Source organism: Lepisosteus platostomus, chromosome 10, assembly GCF_059453375.1.
Source record: "Lepisosteus platostomus isolate fLepPlt1 chromosome 10, fLepPlt1.hap1, whole genome shotgun sequence".
Lineage (NCBI taxonomy): Eukaryota > Metazoa > Chordata > Actinopteri > Semionotiformes > Lepisosteidae > Lepisosteus > Lepisosteus platostomus.
The window spans coordinates 34,698,963-34,713,156 of NC_142620.1; the positions used below are offsets into that span (position 1 = coordinate 34,698,963).

The 14,194-nt window shown below is 47.6% G+C and overlaps 1 long non-coding RNA gene across 1 annotated transcript; it reads left to right on the forward strand.

Annotated features, from left to right (window-relative positions):
* Positions 1-323: 323 nt before the first annotated feature.
* LOC148653657 (uncharacterized) lies at positions 324-8,286 on the forward strand. Its single transcript, XR_015941727.1, has 3 exons — positions 324-404; positions 1,762-1,840; positions 6,461-8,286. It is a non-coding gene; the product is annotated as an uncharacterized LOC148653657 (long non-coding RNA).
* Positions 8,287-14,194: the final 5,908 nt, after the last annotated feature.

Sequence of the window (14,194 nt, forward strand, 5' to 3'; positions counted from 1 at the left end):
TGCATGCCAGCCCACCTAGCAGCCCGGAGTGCTCACCCAGCGCGCCGGGAGGAGGTTTCTCCCGGCCAGGGTCTGTGGTCGGATCGGCATGGGGGAGATCGCCGAGTCCTGCGCGAGACGCAAGGGCGATGCAATTCAGGCAGAGACCCCCTTCTCCTGATCACGGCCGTCCCCCTGCCCGCGGAGAAACCGTAAAAGTTAACCTCCACTCCCTGAGGCAGTTAGCCAAAGATGTAGAAAGGTTTGACCCATCAGTGTCAGGGAATAATGTGGAAACCTACATCGATGAGCTGAGACATACTTTGCAGTTTATGCCTGGAGCTTCCGAACAGGAAAAGGCTTTGTTAGTAAGGAAAACTACTAGCCGAGCGGTACACGAGTGGATGTCCAGACAAGGACCGGAGGTCTGTAATAGCTTTGAGGAGCTGTGTCAGGCAATGAGCGGAGAATTTTCGGCTTTTATCGATCCGATAGCTGCCGTGGCCGCTGCGCACCATATTAAGCACGAAAAAGGTGAAGCCCCTCGCGACTATTATGAGAGGCTTAGGTGCACTTATTTTGCAGGGCGGAATGAAGAGGGTTGCGAAGAGAACGTGAATTTCAAAGGTTTATTCATTGCTAATCTGCATCCCTCAGTCAGGAAAATGATTGTGATGCACACAGATGCAAAAGCGATGAAAATGGCTGACATTAGAAGGTTGGCTCAAAAAGCCTGGGGAGCTGAAGTCTCTGCTTCCTCAGAGCGAAAACCTGCTAAAACGGCCGTGTTCGCCACTAAAGCCAGCAGGGTTGACGACTCGCCTCAGCTCGAGGGAGCTGAGGTTCCTGAGCCCTATAAGCCCCGGCGCAAAATAGGCAGGCAGGACCGCACTAAGCGTCAGAGCCGCCGTGAGCGCTACGGGGAAGGCAAGGGCTCAGGCAGAGCCTATTATAAGGCTGGATGAAGGGAGTCGACTGCAGCCCGCCTGGCCCGGCTTGAACAAGCCCTGCTTGAGAGACCAGGACAGGGAAAACCTTCCGCACCGAATGCCGGAAGCGTGAATGAGTTTAGGGGGACCACGCCCCTTCTCACTGGAGGAGGCGGGGATCCACCCCAAACCCCTCCCTCAGTCAATCTGATTGGGTGGGAGGGTTCCTGCCTGAAAGAAGGCTGTGACTCTGAGTTGGGCGCTGACCCCGCCCCTGAAGTCAAAGGAAAGGCAGGCTTCCAACAATTCTTAGGGAATCTCAGCCAGAAAGGCAAAGCAAGGCGTATTTATATCAAGGTTTCTCTTGAAAGCGTCTTAGATAGAGAAGCACTGATTGACACTGGGGCTGAAATTAGTTTGATGTCAGCCGATCTACTCAGCGAGCTCAAGCGAGTAGCGAAAGGAAAAGGCATCAGACTTAAGGTAGAACCGTGTAAGATAGATATTTCCAGCTATATTCCAGGATCATGCCCGGATCACACACCGAGTGTGGGTGGCACTTAGGTTCGGGCCAATGAATGTGGTGCATCCTGTTTACATCTCTAGGTTTAAAACAGAGCCACTACTCATTGGCCAAGACCTGCTTGACAGGCTGGAGCCTCTGGTGGACTGCCAGCGTGGAAAATTGTGGGCTCAGGTCAAAAACCCTAAGCCTGTCGTACAGCAAAAAGGGGGGTTCAGTGGTTATGCTGTGACCACACAGTGCCCACTGAACACTATAGCTGAGTTGGAGGTTCCACCTGGTTCCTCTGGACGAGAAATAAATGTCTCTTCTTGCTTTCCAAAACTACAGGGAAGTCCTGCCCAGGCCAGCACTCCCACGGTCTCCCAACTACAGGAGCAGTGCTCCGAGCAGCTGCTTGACCCGCCAGGTAAAGCACACCCCTTTTTCATCCCTGAAGAAGAGTGGATCTCCCTGTCCGGTAATGAATGGGAGTCCTTTCTGTGCGCCCTGGTACCTCAGGGGGACCAGGACTACCACCCCATGGTGGTGGGAGGGGTCCAGGTTGCAGAAGTGCAGGTTGATGATGTAATTCTCAGCCTCAGCTCTGAGAAGTCCATAATCAGTGAAGGTCTGTTCAAGGACCTGTCGCGAAGCCGTCAGGTGACCCTGGTGACGCAGTTCTGTGGTGGGCACCCCCACCTCATAGGTCCATTTGGAGCAAAGGAAGTTGTGTAGCTTCCATCTCCATCGGAAAAAGGAAGTTTGCTCACTACTTCCAGGTAGCACCTCAGCTGACCAATTCGGTCTGTATTGGTGCAGACCTCTTGGTTCGACTGGGCGCCCAGCTGGACACAGTAAACAGTGTGCTGTGGACACGGGTGAACCCAGATGCCCACTCTCTAAGCGGCGACCCCGAGAACATCCAGTCAGGTCAGACGATTCCTCAGGCCTGCCAGGTTGTAAATGAATCGGACCTGATCGTTCCTGCATCAACAGCAGGGATTCCGGTACGCCTTGTCCTGAAGAAGGGACAGAGAATGGATGCTGAGATGGTTTTCTTCCAACCATCAGCTCAGTTTATCAGACTGAACCTAGCAGTCTGTGGTACCCCCAGACTGGAACGGAATGGCCGAGCCACCTGCCTGTTGGTGCAGAACACAGCAAAACAAGATGTCAAAATCCCTGCTCGCACTGACATGGGACTGGTAATTGACAATGGTTTCTATGATTTCGAACTGGCCATCCCAGTACTGGGGCAGCTCCCTGGTCCCTTGGCCAGGGAGGGGGGAAACGAGCAGGTGTACTACACCTACCCCCGGCGGATGATCGCAGTTATGCCAATAGAGGGATTCTGCAACCAGGAGGTGTGCAGAGTGGACCTTAGCGATAAGGATGAGATGGTTGTGTACACAGTACACGCAGGTGTTCCGACGGACCACTCAGCCAAGAGTGCGACCCGGGATACCGCCATGCCGTCAAAAGCGGGGTTCCTAGAGCAGGTACAGGAACAGGTTGGTAAGGCAGATGCCCTGGAAACGGAAAGCCAGCGTCAGCAGCTGCGTCAGATCTTCCAGGATTTCCAGGAAGTGTTTGCACGGGACGCCTATGACTGCGGGGTGACGGATTTGCACACAGTGCGCGTTCCCACAGCCCCTGGCGCCCGCCCAACCTATGTCAGGCAGTATCGCATTCCCCTCACGGCATACGAGTCCATAAAGCAGACGTTGGATGCTCTACTAGAGCGTCAGATCATAAGGGAGTGTAACTCCACTTATAACTCCCCACTGTGGCCGGTGCTGAAACCCAATGGTAAGTGGCGTCTGACCATTGACTACCGGCAGCTGAATAAACAGGTTCCTTTGTCACGATGGCCAATGATCTACCTAGATCAGGAGTTAGCCAAGGTGACAACAGCGAAATATTTCACCACAGTGGATGTGGCCAATGGGTTCTGGACCCTTAAGGTAGAACCGACAGACCAGTACAAACTGGCCTTTTCCTTCGGAAACAGGCAGTTCACCTGGAATCGATGCCCCTTTGGGTATTCCAACTCCCCAGCGGAGTTCAACATATTTCTGCACAAAGCCATGAGTGATGCAGCCGCCAGGGGCAACCTGGTCTATGTGGACGATATTCTGATGCGGAGTCAGACCTGGGAAGAACACATGGCCGAGATCAGGCATGTGTTGACCCAGCTCTCCCGTGCAGGGGCCAAACTGTCTCTGGCTAAGGGACAGTGGTGTAGGACCCAAGTGGAGTACGTGGGACTGTTGGTTGGAGCCCAAGGCATACAGCCACAGTCCAGCAGAGTCCAAGCTATCCAGAATATGAAGTCGCCCACTAACCTGTCTGAACTGCGCAGCTTTCTGGGAGTATGTAATTATTCCCGGCAGTTCATTGAGGATTACGCTGAAATAGCAAGGCCCCTCCACAAGCTGTTGCAGAAAGACATGCCCTTTGAGTGGGGACCTTCCCCAGAACAGGCTGTGATGGAGCTGAACCGCAAACTCGGTAGTGCGCCGTGCTTGGCCTACCCTGACAAAAATAAGGTCTTCTACCTTGAAGCAGGGTTCTCAGAGCACTGCCTTGGGGCTGCTCTGAGTCAGGAATATGACCAAGAGTGAAGGGTGGTGGCGTATGCCAGTCGAGCCCTGACCCCAGTGGAGCAAAAGTTCTTGGACTGCGAGAAGGCCCTGTTGTCTACGGTCTGGTCGGTAGAACACTTCCGTAGTTATGTAGGGGGACAAAAGATCATCATCGAAACCTGCCACCAACCTGTGACATTCCTGCATAGCCAGAGACTGAAAGCAGGCAGGGTGTCAAATAGCAGGATTGTGGCATGGATGATGGCCCTACAAGACTATGAGATAGAGGTACGTTATGCACAGAGCAAGAAAATGTACCTGGGACAGGGCCTGGCTTTGGGCCAAGTGTGTCACAGCTGTGACACTGACATGGAAGCTCCAGAAATGATTCCCGCTGCTGAGCTACCGAACAATCATCGGTACTACGATGAGAACGTGGGCCAGGGCTTACCCATGGCCTATGTTGACGGTTGCTCTTTTCGCCACGAACAGCAGGTGCTAGCAGGGGTAGGTGTAGTCTGGCAAGACAATACTCCCTGTGGGCCGACCCGCTATAAGCTAGGACCAAAGACTAGTCAGTATGCGGAAGTAGCTGGGGTGCTGATCACCCTCCAGCAGGCCCTGACAAATGGCCTTAAACAATTTGTCATCTGTAGTGACTCGAACTACGCCCGACATAGCTTCGTGTCCCATCTTCCGTATTGGAAGGGTAACGGCATGAAAAATGCCCGGGGCAAGGAAGTAAAGAACAAAGAGTTGTTCCTGGCCAGTGACAAGCTCACGACCGAGGCTGGAATGATGGTTTACTGGAGGAAGGTGAAGGGACACTCCCAGGTGAAGGGACCCGACAAAGACGGGAATGATGAGGCCGACCGGCTGGCCAAATCTGGCGCCTTAGAGGGTGATCCCTGGCAGTTCCAGCAGGAATGGCTACCCCCAGAAACCGTGGCTGAGGTCAAGGCGGTCACCCGAAGCAGGGCTAGACAGGATGTCGGAGCCGACCCTCAATCTGTAGTGCTTGGGTCACAGGGTTTTAACACCGATCTTGCGGAAATGCAGAAACAGGACCCAGCAATTGGGCAAATGTATCAGCATATCGCTGACCCAGTGCGTCAACCTCTTTCAGAGCAGGTGCTGAGCCAGTCTCTGGAGCTGAAGGAGCTGGCAGAGGTGAAAGACAACCTAAAAATTATAAAGGGGTTGTTGGTTTGAGGAACCAGTTGCACAAGGTGTCCCAAAGTGGGTAGTTCCCCGCTGTCATCGGGGGGTCATGATCCAACACGCTCATGACGAACCCTGTGGGGGTCACCGGGGAATCAAGGCCACGTACGACACTATCCAGCAGGTGGCATTCTGGCCTCACATGGGCCAAGACATCGCCGCGTATGTAAAGGGGTGTCTGACGTGCAGCCAGTTCCAACCATCACGGCCCTTGCACCGTGCACCACTCCAGATAAAGGGCATGACATTCCCCTGGTCCAATCTACAAATGGATTGGGTGGGGCCGCTGGTGAGGTCATCCAGAGGGAACAAATATTTCCTCACCCAGCACCCAACGACACGGCAGAGACAACTGCAGTGCTGTTGGTGAACCATGTGTTCAGCCGATGGGGACTCCCCCTGACCGTGGACTCGGATCGGGGAACCCATTTCACAGCTACAGTAATGGCAACCCTGTGGAATATGCTTGGGGTCAAGGCCCAGTTGCATATCTCCTACCACCCTCAATCCTCGGGCCAGGCAGAAAGGGCAAACCGAACGGTGGTTAGTATGCTCAAAAAGTTTGTCTCCACCAACAGTAGGGACTGGGACATTAAGCTGCCCCTGGTTCTGATGGCCATCCGAGCCACGCCCCATTGCTCTTCGGGGGTCCCACCTTTTGAGATGATGACAGGTCGGAAGATGACTCTTCCCCTACACTGTCTCTATGGGGTGGAGGACCTGAGCATGACGGGGGCTGCTACGGTCCATCAGTATGTGTCAGACCTGCGAGCACATCTGCAGGCAACCTTTGCTTTTGCCCAGAACAATCTGGGAAGGAGTGCAGAGGGTAGGAAAGCATACTATGACCGAAAGGCAGTTAACCAGGAACTCCAAGTAGGAGACAAGGTCCTGTACTTCCAATTTGCCAAACCCACTGGGGTGGCTCGGAAGTTCTTACCCAGTTGGACAGGACCCCACGAGATTGTTGATAAGGTATCACCGGTAGCTTATCGAATTCGGATTGAAAAGGGAAGGCAATCTCTGGTCTACAAGTGGGTGCATCGCAACCACCTCCGGTTGTATCGCCCATCTCAAATGGCGCCGGAGGACACAGAATAGGGTTAAAAGTCTAAACCCGATCAAAGAGGGGGGTGCCCCTTTGTAGTTGCAGGTAGTTAGGTACGGTAGTGTAGGTCCTGCTAGGAAAATATATTCAAAAATATAGTGGAACTGTACCATGTGCCTCATCTGTGTTCCAGAATGGGAATCCTAAAACTGCCACGGCTGGTCCTGACAGTACTGTGGATCGCCTCGACACAGCCCCTTGAAGTTGTGGAACCCGGTCCTCCTACCGGCATAGTCCTGCAGGACGCTCCCGGATTGTTGTTAACAAATTGCAGAACATATACTCAGCGAGTGTATGTACGGCTGGACCCACATGATGTGTTTCGGAAGCACATCAACATGAACAGTAGGGTGTCCTATCATGGTAGGCAGTGGGCTGGGGATACTGTATGGCATGCCCAGCTAGACACTATACACATGCTCCGCCAGCTGAGGAAGGCAACAGTCACCCAGGAGGAGATGACGGGCCTCAGCCGCCCCAAAAGGTTCTTGGGGGGTCTGATTGCTGCGGCCTCCGCCGTGGGTTCGCTATTTTCAGCGGGTCTGTTTGCTGCTAACACTGTCACCCTGACCACCCTGAGAAGGCAGGTGTCTGGGTTACGTAAGGAAATGCCAGAAATTTATGACAAGCTGTATCAACAGCAGCAGCGGCTGGAAAGCCTAGGGAAAACCTTACAGGGCACAATTTTAGCAGTAAACCTTCATGCAGCACTGTTAAATAACACCCTCCACACCGTGGGCAGGATTGTCGACGTGTTACAGTGGGACTATGCTTATGTGCAACAGGTCAGAATGCTGATGCAGGATCTGCTTAGGGAGCTTAGTGCCACAGTAACTAGCCTAGCCATGGGACAGATTCCAACCTACTTGGTTCCACTGTCCTTAGTAGAAGAAGTACTGAAGACAACCACTTCCGAGATGGTGCAGCCATTGCAAGTACATCTTGCATACAGTCTAGGCAGTGCCATTCCCATACATGTCAACCCCGAAGCCAAGGAAATAGGTTTCCTGTTGAACCTTCCCATCGTGAGTAGCAAGGATATCTATAGACTCAAGTCTATATTGAACGTTGGCTTCTGGAGGGGGGACATGCATGTGAAGTTGACCACCCCACCGCTCGTAGCTTACCAGGAGGATGATCCGAATTTGTACCTTGTTCCAAACCTGGAACTGTGTATATCAACCAAGGATATCCACTGGGTATGCCCAAGTAAGCCATTCCTTAGGGACACAACTCAGAGGTTGTGTGGTATCAGAAAGGGGGCTGCCACTGAAAAGTGTAAAGCCACAGTGACGAGCAAACGTGAGGTTAACGAACCCCAGGTTGAGCAGGTGGGAAAGAATTGGCTGGTCAGCACACCACAGTTAACGGTTACAATAACCTATGACAGACATGATACAGCTACCGAAGTGCAGCTACCCAACCAAACAGTTTTTCTACAAGTTCCTGAAGGAGCTATAGTGCATCTCAACGATTTAGCACTGTATCACCTGGAGTCAGAACTGTATGAAACGGAACTCGAGATTGTGGACGCTTTCAGAGGACACAGCGTTGACTTGGATGAGAGAATCCAAGAGACAGTAAGTCTTGAGGGTGTACAGGTAGTCGAATTTGTTCTCAACGACACAAACTTAAAAACTACACTGGTAGGTCCCAAGCACAGTCGTTGTGGATCCTCTGGGGCGCTAGGAACAGTAAACGTGGTCATCTTGACACTGCTGCTGGGTAGCTGGATCATGGCTGGGGTAATGTGTTGGATGCTGTTCTCTTGTATCAAAGCCTTGCGGGGTAGTTTGAATGAGACAAAGGGAGCAATGGTTTATCACCGAAATCAGGTAACCACGCCCAAACGTCTGCCTGCTGCAGAGCTATCCGATACTGATAGTGAACTGCCGGAAGTTTAAGGTCTAGGGCTAATGATGACGCCCGATGCCTCATTTCTATGTACCTTATAACTGAGAGCAGGTATACGCAAGGTTCTTTCCAACACTATTTCCTGTACAAATTCTCGAGAGGTAATGTGAATATTGGGTGGTAGAATCCACCGGGGTACAACAGACATCACTTAACTCTGTTTTTGTTTTGAAGGCAACAACGCCTCAGGACCTCGTGACCTTCAAAAAGGGGGGATATGTAGCGGCAATGCTTGTTAATAAGACAGAATTAAGCGTTGGTATGCTCCTAAAAGAGGCCCCATCTCACCCTCCATCTCTGTGGTGCAGCCACAGAGAAAGAATTCATGCAAGCTGATTTAAGAGTGTTTTCTTGTGATAAGAAACAAGCTCCCAGACGGGGATGCAATTAGCTGAGCCTGGCTATCATGATCAATGGTCATCTATTGGCGCCTATCAGTCTAGGGAGTGCCGAATGGACATCTGGACTGCATTCCTAAGTGTCAAGAGTAAGTGACTTATATCTCACCTTGACCAACCAATCAGGGAGTGGCAGGGCATGGTAATACCACGTGGGTCTCCAATGCCCGCCAAACTCTCAACCAATCAGCACACATCTGGGTCTTGATCAAAAAGGGAGCACAAGCTCAGTTCTGGGCTCTCCTCGGCCATTTTCGCGCATCCTCAGAGACAATCACGTGACAACTGCTGTTGTCTGCAAAAGGACTTGGACTTTGTTCAAAGCGCGAGGCCGAGGATCCCGTACGTACTCAGAATTCTACCAACGTGAATGCTCCGCTTGATCAACGGCAGCCTACAGTTGGACCCTCGTCGACAACCTGAATAGCTTATTCAGAAGCAGCGCTGGACCGGGAACGAACCAGTTTCTTCCCAGGCAAAAGAGTGACTTGTGAGGACTCGCGGTCACACTCTGTGCATAGAGACTTTCTACTAGCCAGCCGGACTGCTGGTAGATCCCCTCGGAGCAACGACTGCCCTGCGCGCCGCAGTTAGATTCCTCCGAGCTGCACCTCGACTGGTTGGCCGGTAGCCAGAGGACGCCGTCACAACGCCCATTGGACAACCGCTGGAACAGAGGCTGCAACAGAGCCTGTCAGCTGGTTTGGTGTTCGTGCCGGGAAATTCCAAATCCAAACACAGTGGATAAGTAAACCCCATGTTCTACATTGCGTCTCGAGAATTCAATTGTACCTCAACACAAGTTGTTATCAATTTAATTCATGAGTAATGTATTTACTTCCGAGTTTAGAGTAACAGTGGGTAATAACACTGATTAGCGATTTGGTAACCGAACGATATATTGACATATATTCTCTGTTGTGTATCTCTTTGTGTTTGCATCTCTTCGAGATTATATACCTTGTATATTGATAACCCTCACCGCAAGGTCTGCCGCTCGTATCCAGGCAGACTAGTATATGTTAGGTGCACAGTTATATTAATAAATGTATCCCGTGTATTGAACCCGTGTGTGTGCGTTGTTAGTTGTTCTGACGATTGATTTTCTAAAAGCCTCAACGAACAACCTCGTGATTACTGCTACAATTAATAATTGTCTCAGTAAACCCATCAAACCACTACAGTACTGTAGCTTGAAAGATAAAACCCCCATCTAGATTGGGCAACCAGACAACTAACAACTGGGGATCTAATTGTCAAGAGTCCTGCCTCCTATACTATTCTTTTGTAGGAGGTATATCATGCTTTCCGATCTTTCAGACCTACAGTACCACTAGAATATAAAGAATACACCTATAGCTTTTCAAAAAAGAAAGCCACAAATTGCTGAGACTATGACTGTGCCATTGATCTTATTCCCAGAACATTTCCCTCTAGAGATTGCCAGTTTGCCAAGGTGAAACCAAGGGGATAAAAAAATATATTCAGGTAAATCTCCAAAGAAGCTTTATCTGCCCTTCATCATCACCTGCAGGGGCAGGAGTTTTCTTTGTACCACAAAAGACAGGACCTTGCCTCTGAAGAAAGATACAAGATGTGAAGAAGGGGTTAACTAAGTCCTTTTCAGCATGAAGATTAGACTTCTAAGCAACAGGCTGGAGTTTATGGCAGGAAAAGGGGATAACTGATAAGGATTCCAGATACCAGCTAGGAAACCCCCTGGGGATGTGATCTAACTGACCATTCGGCCAGGGTCTGTTAACTGGCCAAACACCGTGACCTCCCCCCCCACCATAATAATGAGCAACGTCATAAGCGGCAGGAAAGGGCTATATAAACTAAAAGTTTGTACCTACACTTTGAACAATACTTCGGTTTTGTTGTTTCTTGCGGGAAACAAGACTTTGGTTCTATTGTTCCTTGAACCCGTGTGTTTGTTTAACTTCATCTCGGGATCCAGAACCTTATTCTTTCTGTTACAACACCTCCCTGTATAGATTATACAGTACAAGATCACTCGGAAAAATCGATACTGGTGCCTTCTTACATCGGCCTGTGCAAGGTCCTGGAGTGTGTGAAAACCATAACCTATGGTATTTCCCTTCCACATTCATTGAGACCATCCTTGGCGTTCCAAGTGTCCCTGCTCAAACCTGCATTGACAACCCAGAAGATTGAGCCCACCAATCTGCCAGTGGAAAATAGAGGGGAGCTCATCCTGAAATAAATCCTAGATTTCCACTGGGTCCAGTCCAGTATAGAATGCCTGGTGTACTGGCAAGGGAGAGGACCTCTTTACTTAAGTATATTATTTTCAGGATTCTTTGAATTTTACTCAAATACTTTGGTTTAGAAATAAAAATGTACTTTTACTCCACTACATTTCTTAGAAGCATCTTTTTTCCTTGTTCCCTCTTGGATGCTGACATTTACATGGGCTAGGATTCTGATTGGGTAAAGGAGAGATGCATGTGCATGCACAAAGTGTCCGCATGCTGCCGGGACATACAGATGCAGCCATTCAAAATGCGCGATACAAACCCGCAGTAGTTTTGAATATTTATATGGAATTTTACCACTAAAGGGAAATTTTAGTAGCTGAGCATAAAAAGAAGAGGAGCATAATGCATCTGAAGGTCATAAACGATATGAATTTAGGAACATAAACATTACTGTATGTACGTAAACTGTACTGTGTATGGCTGGTCTTGGTAGTTTAAAGAAAAAATACACACCGGTCTTCCATTTCTCCCTAAACATTTTAAGCATGAAAGTTTTACGAAACAGTACCCAAATATGCGATTGCTGTATAGAATGAATTTTAATTTAAAAAAATTATTTAACACGAAAATTAAGCTGTTTACATCTTCCGCCTGAGAACAGTCACCCATTGCTACCCAACGCAAAAACACAGCCACTAACTAGCAAAGAGAGGACATTAGCTAGCCAATATGATAAAGAAATAAATGATAATTTTGTTTGTTTCTTTTGCACATTTATTTGAACATTTCCATCGATTGTACAAGCACTTGGAAACTGTCCAATCCCTAGTTCATCAGGCATTTTCTTTTACGCTGCGGGCATTCTCCCGGTCTGGCGCTGGTCTGTGTCTTCTAGGATATAATGCCAGCGAACTCTTGTTTTTATGTCCACTATAACAGACAATCTCCTTTGCTTTTAACTGAGCATTTAATAATTTCCTAAAATGAAAATGATTTACTTTATTTCCCTCACGGGATCAATAAAAGTATCTATCATCTATCTAAACTATGGGACAGAATTCTGGGGTCTCCCCATACCAGAGATTATGGTAGGGCTTCAGAATGGTGATTGGCTGACACCATCTGACACCCCTCTGATTGGAGAAAAAAGACGTGCTGGTTTGCTATACATACTGTACCAGGAAGAGGATATCTTTCTATTCGAAACGTGTATTTTAAAAGTTTAAGAAGTAAAAACCTTACAGCGTACACAGATTTCTAAACTGATCAGGATCGTTATCTTTGTCTTATGCATAATAATGTTCACCACTCTGTCCAGCAAATTAATAATAAACTTTATTTTATATAGCGTTTTAAACGAATAAGTAATTAGATTGCTCATAAACCTAATCACTTATTCTACATAAATACAGCGTAATTGCTCTCTGAAAATGCTTTTTCTTTTTATTTAGGCTCAGATTTCAACTATAGATCGTATTATTATAAACTTTCTTGGAAAAATGTATTTTATGTAAACCATGTTTGCTATTAATTCATTTAGGGCTAGAATATGTTCATTGTCTTCCAATGAAAGAAGGGTTCCTTTCGCCGTAGTCGAGTTGACATTAGAAGCTTGCCACGCCTGGACTGTTACACCAACGCATTTGCATGTTAAAGCGATTTCATTGAGGAGCCTAGCTTTCTTAACTAGTAAATACTGTACTTCCTTGGTTTTGGAGGGGGGAGGTGTCTTTCGCTGGAAATCTCGCCCCCTTCTACTTTGAAAATACCTGTGAAACCGGTTTAATTCGTCACAGCCAGCACTCCCTCAGAGAGGGGGGTTGTACTCGTTAATGTCTAAGCCGGAACACATCATTATATCTCATTTTGTATTTCTATAGAAAAATCGTTTGCCCAGCCTAACACTATTGTTCTTATTGTTTTTATCCTGTAAAGCGCTTTGAGGAGCACAGCTTTCTTACCACTTAGATTACTTTTTGATACCATCCTTACACAAAGCAGAAACTTCTTGTATTTTCCGATGACATACAAGTGGAAAGATTACAGATTTTAATCGTCTTTTTTCTGAACCAGGGAAAATCTGATCATGTTTCTCTATAACAATAATAAAAAACTTTATTTTACATATCACCTTTAAAAGTGGCATGTCAAAGCAATACAGTAGATGTAAACCACAGATTACAAAGTAAATACCCAGACAAACGCATACGCGTTTTTAATAAAATGCTTTTATTCATTCAGCAGAGAGAGAGCGTAAAACCTGGGCGTAACAGCTGTTCCTTTTTCTGGTCACTCGCTCTCTGGATAAAAGTCTCGCCTGTCCTGTTCTTTGTTTTCCTAATTTGCTGATTATGCCTTCTGCGATCCACTCCTGCCCTCACACCTAAAGAACACTATTTTACATTTCTTTGCGCGGTCCATTGTGCAATTAACCCTTGTATGTGCTGTCCTTAAGGTGATATCACATAAAGGTGATGTGCAAGAGAATGTTTTTTTTATTGTTATAGAGAAACATGATCAGATTTTCCCCGGTTCAGAAAAAAAGATCTAAAGTATACTAGTTTGTCACTAGAATACTTTTAATACAGTCTTTGCTGTGCTCTTGAGGATCCTTCTGATATTTCGAGCTCTGGTTGAATGATAAGTGTCACAGTTTTAATAATTTTCGTAGTTAGAAATTATGAAATGCTCTGTTAAAAGCAAGGGAGTTTTTAAATTAAACAAATAATTAAAAAAATAATTTGCATTTAGTTTTTAATAAAATGCTTTTATTCACTCATAATTTGACAATTTAAGGAAGACTAAGGAAGGACTAAGGGAATTGTCATCTGTTGTTGAAGCTCTGTGAGTTCGGTGACTTTGAGACCACTTGTTATCCCAGGTTGTTTGAATCGCCACAATTCAAATAGAGAAAAAAGAGCTGACTGACAAGATTTAAGATGTGGCTGTCAATGTTGGATTAAAAAAAACACGTTGCCCGACGTTAGTTGCATTGCTTGAAAAATCATTTTATTTCAAGAGACTGGATAAGTAATTCAAGTGTTTTTTTGAACTTCCTGAAAAACAAATAATAATTTAACTATATGTGCAAACGTTTTATGATATGTCGCTGTTGTGAATGTCTGTGGAGTGTATCTTATTTGCCTGTCTGTCCTGGCTGTGCTCTCTCGCTCGCCCTCCCCCCCCCTCTCTCTCAATTCAATTCAAGGTGCTTTATTAGCATGACAGATGGGTAAAATCAGTGTTGGGTATTTACTTTGCTTTGAGATGCCACTTTTAAAGGTGATATTACGCTGGGCAAACGTCCCGAGATCGAATTCTTCCGCGACGGGG